This window comes from Chroicocephalus ridibundus, chromosome 1, assembly GCF_963924245.1.
Source record: "Chroicocephalus ridibundus chromosome 1, bChrRid1.1, whole genome shotgun sequence".
NCBI lineage: Eukaryota > Metazoa > Chordata > Aves > Charadriiformes > Laridae > Chroicocephalus > Chroicocephalus ridibundus.
In genome coordinates, this window is record NC_086284.1 from 118,692,349 (window position 1) to 118,708,200 (window position 15,852).

Sequence of the window (15,852 nt, forward strand, 5' to 3'; positions counted from 1 at the left end):
GAAGTTAGAGAGTGAGAGGGCTCCAGTGACAAAAGTAGGGGGAAACAGTGATGCTGGGTGAAAAAACAAACAGAAAGTTCTAAAACTTGTGATCCATCCAGTTGGAGCAGTCTGCGAAGCAGTCTGGATGAAAAGAGAGTAATCATTGACAGCCAGGGAAAGAAATCATAGAAACATAGAATGGTTTGGGTTGGAAGGGACCTTAAAAATCATCTAGTTCCAACCCCCCTGCCATGGGCAGGGACATCTTCCACTAGGCCAGGCTGCTCAAAGCCCCATCCAGCCTGGCCTGGAACATTTCTAGGGAAGGGGCATCCACAGCTTCTCTGGGCAACCTGTTCCAGTGCCTCACCACCCCCACAGTAAGGAATTCCTTCCTAATATGTAATCTATATCTCCTCTCTTTCAGTTTAAAACCATTTCCCCTCACCCTTTCGCTACACTCCCTGATAAAGAGTCCCTCCCCATCTCTCCTGTAGGCCCCCTTTAGGTACTGGAAGGCTGCTATAAGGTCTCCCCGGAGCCTTCTCTTCTCCAGGTTGAACAACCCCAACTCTCTTAGCCTGTCCTCATAGGAGAGGTGCTCCAGCACACGGATCATCTTTGTGACCCTTCTCTGGACCTGCTCCAACAGGTCCATGTCCTTCTTGTGCTGAGGGCTCCAGAGCTGCATACAGTACTCCAGGTGAGGAGTTCATGGAAGTGGCAGAACAACCAGGTAAAACAGCAACAGAAATCTTTCCCTTAACTTAGCAGTTGCTGGTGAAGTGTACTGAAGGAAAACCAGGAAGGGAGCTGTCAGAGAAGACAAGGTCCCATGAACAACTTGCCTGAGACTTATGGAGACAGCTCGAGGAGATGATCAATTTTGTTGTCATGGAGGCACCAGCTAATTTCTGAAAGTTAGAGAGGTAGAGTGGGAGGAAGGGCAACTTCTTCAAGAGTAGAGAAGTGCAGCACTTGTAAGCAAAGAAGATAAAGCAGTTTAAAATAATGGAGAGAATACTAGTACATGAAAAGCAAAGGAAATGAAGGGATGATTTAAGAAGAGTGCAAAATGGATTACTTTCCCCTGAGGTGTTGAAAAGACCAAGCTCTTAGCACAACTGACATCTTTGTAGAAAATTAAATCTCCTGAAAGCTGGAAGTAACATCTAGCAAACCACAAACTGCTAGAAAATAACTGCTTTACTGGGTTTCAGGAATAACTATCAATACTCTAACGTATGGATGCCGGGATGGCCAGCTGTCAGAGGGATCTATTCCACTTTCCACCCCCACCCTCCCCAATTCCCTTAAGATACTGGAGCCTCCATCTGCTCTTCACAACAAAGAAAAGCAGAAACCTGTTATTCTCCTTGGGAGGAGTAGAAATTCTGCACTGAAAAGCAAATTTTCTCTGCCTTCTTTTTGTGGTGATGGTGGTGGGTAGGACCAGTCTGATTAATTAAGAACTACCAAGATTAGTTTCAGGAGCTAAGCATACCTGCCCAGAGAAACCACTGTCACTGTCAGAGCTGGTACCAAGGATACATCCCAAAGGGAACACCTCATTCTGTGATAGCCTCCAAATCTTTGTTACAGCTCTCCCTTTCATCTGTCTTCTCTCTGAGTAGTGCTTCTTTTCCTCTTCTGCTTGTGGCGCAGGATTCTATTTCTTTGTTTTAAGGTCTTGTGGGCATCCAAACTTGCCAGTAAGTAACATGGACATTAAAAGCACATTTACATAGGGCCTTTACTCTTTAAGAAAAGAAAGACATGTAGAAAACGGAAGCATTACCTTTAAGCTTAATTCGCCTCACTGCGGCTGAGGATAATGGTACTAAGAGGATACAAGGTCTTAATTGCAGAGGTTTAAAAATCCTTTGATAGTCCAAAAGAGAGGGGCAGTAGCAGTGATGCCAGACTTTCAGTTTCACCATTCTCCTTTTCCACACTAGCTTTTCCTTCTCAGAAGAGATCATCTTCTTCCCTAGAGTGACTGGCATTTCTGTAACTACTGAGGGGTCACTTTACTTCCAGAGCATTTTCCTACACAGTGTAAGGGTGCTGCTCCACAGCCCTCATCTTCCTGGCCTGTGGGTCTTGTTCCTTCTCCCTGCCTGCCTTGGAGCTGCCTGCTCCACCACTGCAGCACAGGCTGCGACTGCAGGAATGAGGTAGGAGTGGAGAACAGCAATGCCTCCCGTAGCTTTTCAAAAGCTCAGAACTATTTGTCACTCCTGCAAATAAACATCTGACAGAAACATATGGCTAGGAATGAGCAATAGCCCCCTACGCTCACTCACACGGGAGCTGGCTTGATGTAACGTACGGAAGAAAGAGGGAGGGGGAAATGAATTTCTTTAAAACTAGGGAATTAAAATGTCCTCAAAAGTGATCTGTGCAAAATAGCTGCCAGTTCCAACTGCTTGAGTAGTGTTTCTCTCTCTCTCAAATTTTGTCTCTCCTAGCTTCCCACAGTCTAACTATTGCAGGAATCAAGCAGTCATGTACCAAATTTCTCCATTGTGTTGTATCTTGCATTCGAGGTGGTTCTGCTGTGTTGGCTTGTCACTGCCAACTGCCTGCTGTCCAGATGCGGAGTTTACCTGTCATCCTCCTCCTGTGAGTTTTGCCCAAACATCCAGAATTTTCTGAGCCTTGCTGGGTCAATTCTGGTCTTCTTTTTGTATAAATAGTCGAGGTCTTCAGTGGGACTAGGAAAGAGAACTGCTGAGATTCAAGCAATAGGTGCACAGCAGCTTTATCTTGGCAAGTCTTATCACAGGATTGTCCCAGAGACTCCGTGGAGGTTCTTGGGAGGAGAAGATGTGGCTGGAGCAAGTGGCCTAAGGCAGCCCCAGGCCACAGGGAAAGACATGAGAATCTGGGCAATATCCTGCAACAAAATTCCACTCCACTTGTTTGTATCCATGGCTCCTCTCCTTCCCTCTGTTTTGCCTCAGTTGATAATAGGGTTGTTTATTTTTAGGCTAGTTTTCCTAAAAATGCATAAAATGTTCAGGACCATCTAAACTGAGATCTACAGAACAGGGAGAAAATGTCAGCTGGGAGTCATTCCTGGAGCTGGAGGCTAGAAGGAGCACCATTTGAGGCAGCTACTTTAAGCGTTCCTTCAGAGCAGTGGAAAGGTCATCTGGTTACACCATTGCCTTTTTTAAATCTCTATTTGTAAACTGGTGGAGGGAGCGAGGGAGCGTCTGAAACTAGGTGCTGTGATCTGTTCTTCAGAGCAGTACCTCTCTGCTCTGTACAGAGAGCAGAGATAAAACACAATGGATGCCCACAATGTACTGTACTCTTTCTGTACAATGTTGATGGCAAATTAAGATCTGACACTACAGGCATGTGGAATGCAAAGGTATTAGGGGGAAATCACAGAACGCCTTTGCAACTGGTTATTCAGGATGCAACATCTTCTCCCTCCTGCTGTGAGCGATGTTGATCAGACAGTTACTCGAAGTTGTTGTTTTTAAAATAATCCGGTATTTCAGGGGTTTTCACAACCTCATCTCCCAAGTCAACCATACCTGAAGTGATTGCCTTCAGAGGATTCTCTTTCCCTGACCAGTTGAGTCTGCCGATTCCCCAGTACTGTGCATACCTGATAACAACTTGAGGTCTGAGCAACCACCATGTCAACACACAGAAAAAAAACAATGAATAAACAATAATGCAATCAAAAATAAAGCAAGAGCACAGCACAGACTTTTTAGGCTGTTTTATGCTGTCTTCCTGATTCAGACCTTGAATTCCTGGTCGCACTTAAAGGCTTCAAACTCCAGGTCAATGCTGTGTTTCTGTTTTCTATAGCCTGTTCTTGGTGTGTGGTCTGTATTGACTCTTCATAAGGAAGATATCTGCCTGCCTATTGCATCTCATGTTTTCAAGTTCGGGATGACAAATTTCCTTCTGGTTCGCCAGTAGAAGCCAAGACCACACTCCCCGTACCTTTTATCTGTTGAGACAGCAGCAATTCTTCCTCAAAAATAATAGTTTTTTGATGCCTTTCTCATTTCACAACAGTTGCATTGGGCAACTCTTCGTTTTGATTTCTGGAAGGTGAGCACAGAAGGGTGGAGCTCCTGTACTATGCAGTTGTCTTCCCTGGAAATGCAGAAAAACTGGACTTTCTCAGTTCCAAATACTGTGTGAAGTAATGAGTTTCATCATTAACAAAAGAAGAGGAACTCATACCTGCAAGATGGGCTAGGCTTACAAGGAAATGTAACATGCATCTGTATGACTAATTAAAAGCTACAAGAACACAAAGTTTGCACTTAACCAAACATAAATAATTATGGCATCAAATTCAAAAATAGAACGGGTCTTTAATCAACTTGTAATCAGTGCGATTCCCACAGAGCAGGTATAAGCATCCCTAAGTTTTCACTCGCACTTCCACCTGCTTAAAGTCCACTGGACCCGAAGATTGCAGGAGAAGTTTAAGGGCTGTTTTGGGGTGTTTGCGTGACCCTGGGCTCTGAAGAATTCCAGAGTGCTGTGTCCCAGACTTCACAATGCTCATTCGGTATGCTGTACTATTAACTGGCAGGAAATCTCACGGAGTTGGTGGAGAAATTGTGTCTTGTTTTCAGGCCAGACTAAATTTAGGAAAAATGCTGAATGAAACAGACTCCTCCATTTTTCAGGATAACCATCAGGAAAAGTTTAGCTTTTGGGAGACATTGTTCCTGATCATCCTTCACAGCTGAACAGATATCCCTGGTAGAACACCACCACTTTAGCTTCTTTTTTTAAAAAAAACCTCAAAAACTCTGAAGCTGAGTAACTTAAGAAAAATTGTTATTTTGATGGGTATTTATTTAACAAGTCATTTCATGGTGGAAACCCCTTCATATCAGAGACTGCTGAGAATAGTCTCTTCCGTCAGCATAGTTCAGCCTTCAGAAAAGGCTTCTTTTTCAGGAAAATCATATTTTCTATTTTTGAATAAATGTAAAGGTGCCTTTCTGTAAGTCTTTTTAATCTTGCTGGAGGTATAAAACAAGATATAAGCAGAAATTAAATTAATCTTACTTTAGGTGCTAGATTTAGGCACTCATGTAAGTGTGTTGACTTCAGCTATGAGCAAAGTTTAACACGTGATGAGTGTCTGTTTGATGACGGCCTTCTCTTTCCCCTTCCCCTCACTGCTGTTGGGTTCACCACTGTCCTCTCTGCTGAGGAGATGCATGTAAGCCCTGCCCGGCAGTGGCAGCAGCATGGCTTAACGCCACATTAGGTGTTACGGCAAGATAGCTGCCATCCCATCCCTGGCAACCAGGCTGCTCTTGGACATTGATTAGGAAGCAATTGCAGGAGTTGGGAACCGGCAAAATATTTTCTTTTTTCTCAAAATATTTTCAAAAATATTTTCTCAAAAACAATGCCAGAGAGGGCATGTTGCAGGAAGAGGGAAATCAGTTTCCCCTTTTCAGATTATTCTAATGAATGGCCAATAACTTCTGCACGGCCTCACTTCCATGAGAGGCTCAAGCTGGCCCAGAAGCTGCCACCACAGCAGCAGCAAGGACATGGTGACAGCCCAGCCGCAGTGGCAAGGAGCTGGATGGCAGCTCGCTTCCGCTGCTCCGTCTGCGCTGAGCTCGCTGCCCGAGCTCCCAGGCTGCTCCTCCAGTCTGCTCACCAACCTCCGCGTTTCGGGGTCTGCGGCATCACAGTAGCTTTAGGTTGTCAGACCATAAGCCAGCAACAGATCTGTAGATGAACGGACCGCAGGCTTCACGTGGCTGTCGGCAATGACACAGAGGAAATAACGTGCTGCGGGCAACACTATGCTTAGCTCTGCCTGTCAGCTTCAATTTTAGCTCTTTAATTTCCTGTGGCTGCAAATGACGGTGAAGGGCTGCGCTATCATTTAAAGACTCTGTCTTATACTACATGTTTTTTAGAATGGAGACTGTAATTTTTTTATATCCATCCTCAGGATCTTGATCTGATGCTGCTCCTTCACTAAAGTCTTTAGAAACTATCCTAGATTAAAAATATTAATTTGTATTTTTTATATATATATATTCAAGGGGCTTTGAGGACCTGAAGAAAATCACTTGCTTTCTTCTAATCCTATAAATGTTGTGAGCCATTGTGCTTTATCTCCAGAATTCACTACTAAAGAAAAGAAATAAGAATTGTGTTGGCCCTGTCATATTTGATTGTACTGGGTATATGCATGTAGCTATTTAGATGAGGTGTGTTTGCATTTCTTCTCTTTCTTCTTACTGCCTGCTAATCAATCCACTGGGTTATGTAAAATGGAGAAAGTGGAATCATACATCTGTTGTGAAATGAAAGCCAGTGGCCTGGATGGCCCCTTTACAGTGTTTTAAAGTCTCCCCCACCACCACCAGAAAGGGTAAAATGGATTTTTGATGATCTCTTGTTTTTCTCTGGAATTTTTACATGAATAACAACTACTCTGTCTTCACACCAGAAAAAAAAAAAAGAAAAAAAAGTGTTTTGACACTGAGTAAGCCACCCTGGAGATGACTCATGAGCTTTTACTTCAGTATGACTATTGTAGCATCCTGACCTATACTTCCCATTTGAATTTGAATTCTCCTAGCTGGCCCACGGCAGAAATCATCCCTTTGTCTTGTGTAAGATCTTAGAAAAAGAAGGATATTCCGGTGTAATGAAAATGCATTATTTTCAGTGATGACAAAGCCAATAATAACACCCTTACCTAATCCTTTTATACACTTGGGAGGTTTTGCTGAGAGTTACAGCTTTTACTTGACTAGCTGTGTTCTGGGCAGGAGAAGATGAAAGTGAGAAATTGTCTTGTAAAAACACATGGAAACACATGTCCACAAGAGAAAATTTAAGGCAAAGAGGATTTTCAAAGTGTAAACAAAAGTGTGAATCATTGCCAAAGGTCATTAAAAAGCTTCATGACTGCTTTTTACTTCAGTTTGCGTAGCTGCACTTTCAGGCTCACTCTCGGTGACCAGGTACAATCTTTCTAAACCCTACATTTTCCTCCTGTAGATAAAGCTTCATATCAGAGCATTGCTGATCTAGGGTTTAATAAGGAAAAGGATAAGGATACAGCTGCCTACCTCACTCCTTCTGTAGTAGTAACATTTGTATTAATACGTATTTTTGTATATAGGTTGGAATTGAGATTCTGCAGGATCAGAGAATTGACACAGAGGGGTAGAAACTCTACTGAAAACAAGCAATGAATGTTTACCCAATGCTTTCAACTACAAATACAATAAAAAATACAGAAGTGGGTATGTTCATTTGATGCTGCAGAACAGAAAACAGCTTTTCAAACAGCTTTTCTTACAAAATGCTGAAAACCCTGCAGGCTGCAGAAAGCAGATGGTTAATAACTGACCCTGTCTCTCTGTTGCATTGAATCATGATACGCTAGATGCTGTATCCTTTACACTATCCTTTTCTCTATTGCTGAACACCTCGATCTGCAGCCTGAAAAGCAAAGAGGTAAAAGAAGCCTTGTGAAAAGCAGAAAAGTGAGAAATGATTTTTCAGTGAAAGATTCAGAATCAGTTTATTTATCCCTAGGATTCCACAAATTGTGATTTTAGAGCCCTGAGTTTCTTGCCTCTTGTTCAGTTCTCTCTTGACGCAGTGGGATGAGACTCACATGATGCAAACGGGGATGCTATCACATGTATTTTCAATGTGATTTTTTTTTTTAAAAAACAGCTAGGAATAAAATCCCTCACTATCGCCATTGGTGGGAGGCACCCACATACCAAATAATCCATCAGTGCACGTAGATGTGGTGTGTTCGCCACAAGTTCATGGGGCTGGGAGTTGTGGGATGTTAACTGAGGCTGCCGACTGTAACTCTGGAAGCCTGGGCGTGTTGGAGAGTCTGCCTGCAGTGGGACTGAGCGATACCTCCTGCTGCGGGAGGGTCGCACACTTCGGGAATGATCAAGCCTAAGTAAGTTACACAATGGTGTGCATTGACAACAGCTGCACGTTGCCCTCCATGTGCTGAACGAAGCTCCTTTTGTTACAGAAAGAAAAAAAAAATCCACTTCAGAAATATTGGAGAGGATTCTGTAGTGAGTCTTAGGCAGCGAGTTCCTGAGCCTGTGAAACCCAGTGCTTTGCTACAGGTTTTAATCAACTCAGTGTTTATTCAGAAAGAGGCATAAATCCAGTGCCCCTAAAAATTAACCTAATTTTTGACTAGGACTCAAGGTCCTAGGTTTCAGTTAGCTCATACTTCTGGAAATGTCTCAGGCAGAGTTTGCACGTACATTTCCCCATCCACACAATATTAATCATACTCCTGCCATCTCAGGGTGCCGGAGTATCTCTGCATTTATCTCTGCATTTCCCAAGCATAAAATTTGTTTCTTTCTCTTCATATTCTCCAGGTCCACGCAATATGGACTGACCCCCCCCCCCCCCAGCTATACCTAGCAAGTTTAGCACCTTCCTTTTTATGGCATTCTGCTGAACACTGTGGACCTAGAACAGGCTGTAATGTAATACTTGGCAGATCAACACTCCCTGTGAAACAAAACTTTCTTTTATCTTGTTATTGGAAAAGCTTTTAAATGTGAACACTCAAGACTAGCAAAGTAGAAGGCAAGCAAAACAGTATCTCATATCTGCTATTGAAAATCACTTATCCTCAAGTCATCCTGACTATTTGCACTTGGCAACTTTTGAAGTTTGGGGACAAAATTTCCACATCGGCAAATCTGTAGTCTTTATTTCCACCACAGATATCTTGACAGTCCTGCTAATATTGGTGACAGATGAAGGCCATTGCTGAGTCTCTAGGAATGCCTTATGCTGAGGTGATCAGATTAAAAGTGAAAAAAGGACGTGGGCTGTAAGGAACCTTTTCCCCTACTTACCATGTGCAACAGAGTGATGCCACCTGCATCAGGTCACAGATGTCAGTGCAGATGGTATGTCACCTTACGTAATCTGGCAGAGGCCATGCGATAGTAGGACACTCCGTCTGGATCAGGTTATACAACAGAGGATGTGTTTCAGTCTGATGGCACGAACCAGCATCTGGACTGGGGTCTGTGTCCCCCTACATGCAACGTGAATTACAAGGATTCAGAGAAACTGGGACCTCTTGCAGTTAATAGATTAAAATATTTTACTTAAGATCTCCAACACAAGCAATCCCAAGTAAATAAAGAACAAAACAATGCACAAGGAATGCCAGAAAAAGGCGGTGGCAGAGGCACGTTCAAGACAAGGAGGTATTTCTCCCCGGGCTGGGTACCGATGCTGCAAAGCTCCCTGCTGGGGGCTGTTAGGGATGCTGGTGCTTTAAACTGTGTCTCTCTAGCCAGGAACACTGTTTCTAAGCAGACTCCACCTGTGTACCACCACTAACTACAATACGCTTAATCTACATAAGGTAATTAGGCTATTACCAATACTAGGTTATTCCTGGAGAGGTGTGCTCATTTCTTACTAATGAATGTCTTCAGCTTTTTCTAGTGTTCGTATTTCCGATCAGCCTGACTAAGGCCCATCTGTTCACCTACAGCTACTTGTCGTACGTCATGTAGCTCCTACCTTTATTTCAATTTTAAATGATTTCTAATGGTCTCTTGTACCATATAATATACTGAGGGTCTCTAAAGGAATTAAGATTAAATTATAGCCACCAGAGCCTATTTTATTCTTGTGCTAAGGGTTGGAAATCAGTCTCTGCAAGGAATGTCAGGACAACCTGTGTCAAAGGTCTGGACAAAAAGGCTCTGGACAACCTGTGGCAAAAGTCTGCTGAGGAAAAGCAGGCTGCTCAATATGGACTTGTAAACTGGGCTCCTCTTGGCCAAACTGCGACATATCACAAGCCCCTCATCCACTTTTTTTTTCCCCCTCCCCTGATGCTGTCCCCTTCTCTTTTTATCAGCTTATGCTTTCCGAAAATCCCCGGCTCAGACGGCCTGCTGGCCTTCATACGGCTTTTGTCTCACACCGTTCTCCGGATGAGGACCCTCTCCCTCAGGTCTGCTGAAGAGCCTCCCTCCCCCTGCAGCAGCAGGCTCTCCCTCTGCTCCACCTGCCACCCGCGGAGGCCATTTTCTCTCCTCCCCCCGCCCCTCCCCAGCCTTTCTCGCCCCCCACAACCTTCCCCACCGCAGTCGCGGGAGAGGAAGGCAGGCCGGGCAGCCGCCGGGCCGTGGCCCCCTCCCGCCACGCCGGAGCCCCCGGGCCGCCCGCCGCCGTTGCCGGCGGGGGTGGGGTCCTGCCGGGGCTCCGGTGAGCCGCACCTGTGGGCGCCCCTCCGCCGCGGGCGCGGCTGGCGCTGCCATCTTGCGGCCGTTCGTCGGCAGCGACCGTTCCTTCGCAACCGACATCTCTGTAGCGGCGTTAACCGCCCCCTCCCCGCTGCCAAACGGTCACCTCCTGTCGGGGACGCGGTGTTCTCCGGCCGTCTGCCCTGTGGCCTCGAAACAGAAAGCACCGCCTGAGGACACTGCTTTTGCCACGATGTTTCCAGAATGAGGAAAATATTTGCGAAATAGTGAGCAAAAAAAGAGGGAGAAAGGGAGAGGTCGTCTATCTTGGGCCCCACATCAGCCTGCAGTGGTCAGGCCTGGCTGTGTGAGGAGGCAGAGCTGGAAGAGGGAACTACCTGTCGCTGCAGATTTCTCTGCATGCTTTTTTGTCTGACCCTCTCTCGCTGACATTGCCTCTGTCTCCGCTTGTGCCTATCTGGATACCTTTTCCGCATTTTGTATGTACGCACTTGTGAATGACCGTGCTACTGTATGGCCTGATGTCCATCCTTGCGTGTATCTGTCATAATATTACATGCAAATAATCATCTGTGTGCTGATAGCCTGTAGAAACTTACGTTGATCTTGTGATGTCCTTACACAGCTATGAGGAGATGCGTCTTTGTGTCTGTCCTGGCTTTGAAAAGCTGATGCCCCACTCTTTTGTTTCTGTGGGCAACTGTCTGTCTCTCCTTTTGTGACACGGCAGGCACTCGATGCTCGTAGGGAGACCATGTACACATGTTCCAATATCCCCCATAGCTTTTCCTGTGTTTAAAGGCAATTAGTGGGTTAACATTTCTGCATTGAAGGCATCACAGCAGGGGTGATTTTGCAGTGAAGGTGTTCCATTTTATTTGCGATCTCCGCTATACTTGACCTGTCTTTTACTGATGGAACATGGCATAGCCAGGATACCTGTATTGTAGCTCAGAGCCCAAATATTTGTATGGAATTATCTTTATGTTAATAGTGGAATAATGAACAGGAGAGCTAGAGCTCAGGCAACGCCTCAGAAACTGGATTAGATTTAACGCACATTCATATTGGCTTCTCCTGTCAGTCACAGAAAGGTCACAGACCTGCTGAATGCCTGCATCACCCTGTCTTTCAGTAGACACTGTGAGACACTTGGACAGGTGGGGTGGACTCTCCTCACTGAAACGTGCGATCAGCAGTATCACCATTCTTGTCATCTTGTGGGACAGCCTGGCTTGAGGGGCTGGTGACTGGGGGAGTGACGTGCTGGCACATGGGAGTTTTCAGCAGACAGAATAAACCTTTTTCTCCTCCTACTTCCGTCCTGGTTATCTCTGCCTTGATTTAAGATTTTTTTTATTTGAAATTATGGGAAGGAGCAGTTCTTATCAGGAACAGACATTTTTACGTATCGAGCAAATTTCAAACCAACGTTCAGTGCTGCTGTCCCTCACTTAGCTTCTCTCTCCTTCAAGATTTTCTTAATACCCAAGTGTCAAAAGACTGAAAGAGAAATGGAAGAAACTCAACAGTAGCATTACTTGTAAATCCTCCAGGGAAATATTCCTGTTGTACACTCAGATGCTTCCTCTTGGAACTATAGTTTCTGCAACACACGAACCTAAATTTATTTATTTTTAACAGTTGCTTCATTTCAAATGTTGCTTATTCCCTTTATGTCTCTATGTGTCTGTGTCTATGTGTTTGTCTTGGTCTTTGCCCATTCTACCTTGCAAGGTATCCAAATATGTAGAAAAAAAATAGTGTTTTTGTCATTCATTGGTAGGAAATGTGAATTGTTCAATTGCTTATTGTTTTAGAAAGACATTCTTTTGTCAGCTACTAGGAAAACATAGATTGTAAAACCTTAGAAGACCCAAACGTGGGTATCACCTGCTAAGTCTTTAGTATATAAAACTTAAATATGAATTTCTTAAGAATACAATTCAGGTAGTCAGAATTGGCTTCCCAGTTTGAAATGAGCACCTGCTCTGTGATGTTAACATACGTTTCTCTGGAAGTTATCAATGGGGAAGAAAAGCCTGGAAAACGGGCACACTAATGGTGCCTGATGGCTTCTGAAGCTGTTTTATGACCAATAGAGATGAGACTTTAATCAATAAATCTGTCTCTGTTTTGCCTGTAAAATGAAAAAGAAAATTTGAGTGCCAAAGCCAAAAAGCACATTTTTTCCCACTATTCAGCAATTATTTTTTTCTCCTCATGTTCACTGGTGACAGAAAAGGAGTTTTGTAGGGATGCAATACATTTCATAAATTAGTTCCTATTGGAGATATTGTTGACTCCTGGACGACAAACTGGACACGTTCTGATATCCCCTTTGTAGAAAATGCTTAATAGACATCAGCGTGGCAGCAAGAAAAGAGTAAACACAGTTGCTGAATTGTTTTGTTTTAATCTGTGGAGGGAAATGAGCCAAAAGAACTTCAGATAGCAGTTAGGATCTGACTGGTAAGTGCTGCTGAGAGACAGTGTCACTTGCCAGATTGGCAAGGAAGAAAGGAAAAAAAAACCATCTGATGCAGTATACATTGCTTTTCGGATTGAAGCACAGTGTTCAGGCTATACAGATGGCAAACTAGCTTACTTCTTGGGGATACACCGTGCGGTTGCAAATTCTCATTTTCTGTGAATTGCTCAGGCTTATGGGTCATCCCCTTGATCTTCCCTTCCTTTCCCTTGTGAAAGATGCTAAAAGATTTTTAAAGAAATATATCCTACAGACGTAAAGAGGCAAACTCTAGAAACTCCTCCTGGGAGGAGATGGACATAAATGCAGGAGTCAGATAACTGTATCCCATGCCTGTGAGCAACATGAGGTGGCAGAAAGGCAAAGTTTTCTGACAATAAGTTTATGAGAAGTGTAAATCTAGGAAGAATGTGGCTGCTCGTTTTTCCAAGATCACCCTCAAGACATAGATTGTTCCTTAACTAGAGGCAGTAAAACTGATTGTTTTACTTTCAGAATTTCTGGTGTAGAAGCTAAGTAAAGGGATTTAGGGGTGAAGTTAATTCAGTGGTTGTTCTGTCTGGGGTAGAACGATGAAAGGGAAAGAATCCCCAATTTAGAGGATCTGGAAATAGGGAATGCAAAGAATCAGGGAAGTCTGTAGTTTTTCTTTGTTGTTCATATCACTTTTTCAAACCAAGTATCTTATTGTACAAAAGTGTGCAGCCACCACTATTCTAGACCAAACAGAAACCTGAGTTTTGTAAACTGAAGGAAAAGCAGAAAAGACCCCTGTGCCAAACAGGGTCATCTGTTCGAGTCTGATATTAAGAAGCTGTCTTATATCAGAAAATATTACTTCCTTAGGTGGATTATGGTCTTGTCAGGATCCCCCACTTCAGTTCTAAAATATTCCTTTGGATGAATGGCCAATGGATGAAGACAGAAGGAAACTGGACAAGTTTCAGGAGTGGGATTTAGTCTCCAATCTTATGCCATTTTAGTGCCAATTCTCAAGGCCAACAGCTGCTGCTCTGGAAAGCTGCAAACCTTCTACAGGTCCATGCCCTGTTTGTGAATGGATGTCTCAGATACCTGAGGAGACCCCATGTAGCATTACAACTATGTTCAGGCAATTGTGTAGCTGTCCTTTACTTTTTACTGAACTGCACTTTGTCTTAATGAAGCATAAAAAATGATTGTTCTCTAATGAGAAGCAAAGGCAGACCACTAAAGTTACACTTGATTTCTGTGGTTTTGATCTCTCATCAGCATGTGTTGCCAACTTGTCTGTGTATGGTTTTCAAAGTACTGATTTTAAGATGTGTTGACCCCTCAGTTGCCAGTGAAGCCAGCTAGAAGCCAAATATTTTGTATTTCTTGTAGTGGCTTCTAAGTTCATGTCATTTCCCAATTGCGCTTTAGAGTTTAGAATACAAGGTTGAGATTTAGCTTTACTACTAATAGGAATGTTTGAGCGGTTGGAATAGTGGAATAGCTTCAGATCCGTGGCTGGAAGAGCTTGTCAGAACAGAGAATTTCGTAGGAAAACATGCCAGAGACTGTGTGTTCAATATGCTAAAGCAGTTGTGAAGTTGGCCAGACTTCACAGACATCACACAAGATCAAACTCCTGTGTGCAGTCTGGATACGGGCGATACCTATGTGCAGACTGTACCTGGTGACTGTGCATCTATAGTTTCTTTTCCTTTGCAGTGGACTTTGCCTGGTATCAGGAACGCTCCCTTTGATGATATGAGAATTCCACAGACAGCAAGATATTAAGAAACAGTAAATCCAGAACTATAATGTCACAGGAAGTTTGTACTCAGGCTGCAAAAATTTTATGTCCTGTAAAAGGGAAAAGGAAAACAATCAGGATTTTATTTTTACAGTAGAACTAAATACTCATTGGAAAATACTATGTGCTTACTTTAATACTATTGCTATTTTTCATATTGCCTAGAAGAAATTAATGGTACAGTTTAAGGTTGGCTTAAGCCAGTCTAGCCATGTGTCACCACAGAGAGGGGCCAGTTCCTCCCTCCCACACTGCTGCCCATTCCTTTAACAATTGGCTGAAAAATTGCTGATGGTGAAGCAAGGGCAGCAAGTAGTAGCGCACTGCAGGGAGGACAGTGTTTCAGCAGTAACCCGATACCCGATAGTTCTGTTTAAGCTGGTTGTAAAACTCCAGGCTGAGAGCCCATCTCAGTAGGCACCATGCAAAAATCTTGCACATATTTTGAGCTGAGCTGTGGGTCTTGCTGGCTTTTGAATTCTTTTCTCTTTTAGTACTTTGCAGTTCTAACATGCCCAATTTGTTACCTCAGACTATTTGGGACAGTGATGAACGTTCACTTGTCAACCCTACTAAGAGACATGATAAAGAGCAAGACCATAAGAGCTGGGTTCCACTGCAAGTGTTAAGTAAAGCGCTTCATCTGTTCTGAGATCTGCAAACTGGAATCATAATGCTCAGTCTCTGCTTTCCTCTCACTTCATCTTGTTAGGGAATGTGAATGGATACCTTATTCTGGAAACTTGGTTTGTCATTTGTGTTAATATAAGCAGGACAAAGTGTCATTAATTCTGACTAGTATTTTTTCAAGTCACCATGATATAAATGGTAAGTGCTATGCACTGAGTCTGTTACCATAGAAAAGCAAAATGCTGCCTATTCTTGTGCTTCAGTGTTGCATTCACACTCTCACAGTCACTGCTCTGGTTAATCTGCTTTTTATGATTTGCTGGTTGTTTATCAGAAACAAGTGCCTCTTAGGAGACTCTTAGGAATGTTTTTCTCCTTGTGTTTCATTCTCTGATTAGGAGATTAAAAAACATATGCCAGGTAAACCTACGCTCCCCGTTCTACATTGCATCTCTTCTCACTGCAGCCAGGTTGTTAAGTGCTAGTGTGCTATGGTATTTCAGCTCCATATGTTTAAAATGGCATTTAGATGTGCTCAGATTTTCTGCAAAATTCCAGCCTCTGAAACATCTCTTCATCCCTGGCATTTTTCTGTTCTTCAGCTGTTGTCAGTTTGCTCTGCTTTGTGATCTGTGGCAGAGAAGGGTCTGTGGTTCCAGACTGTAATTACCTGAGACTGTGTTTTATTTTGCTCACTAAAC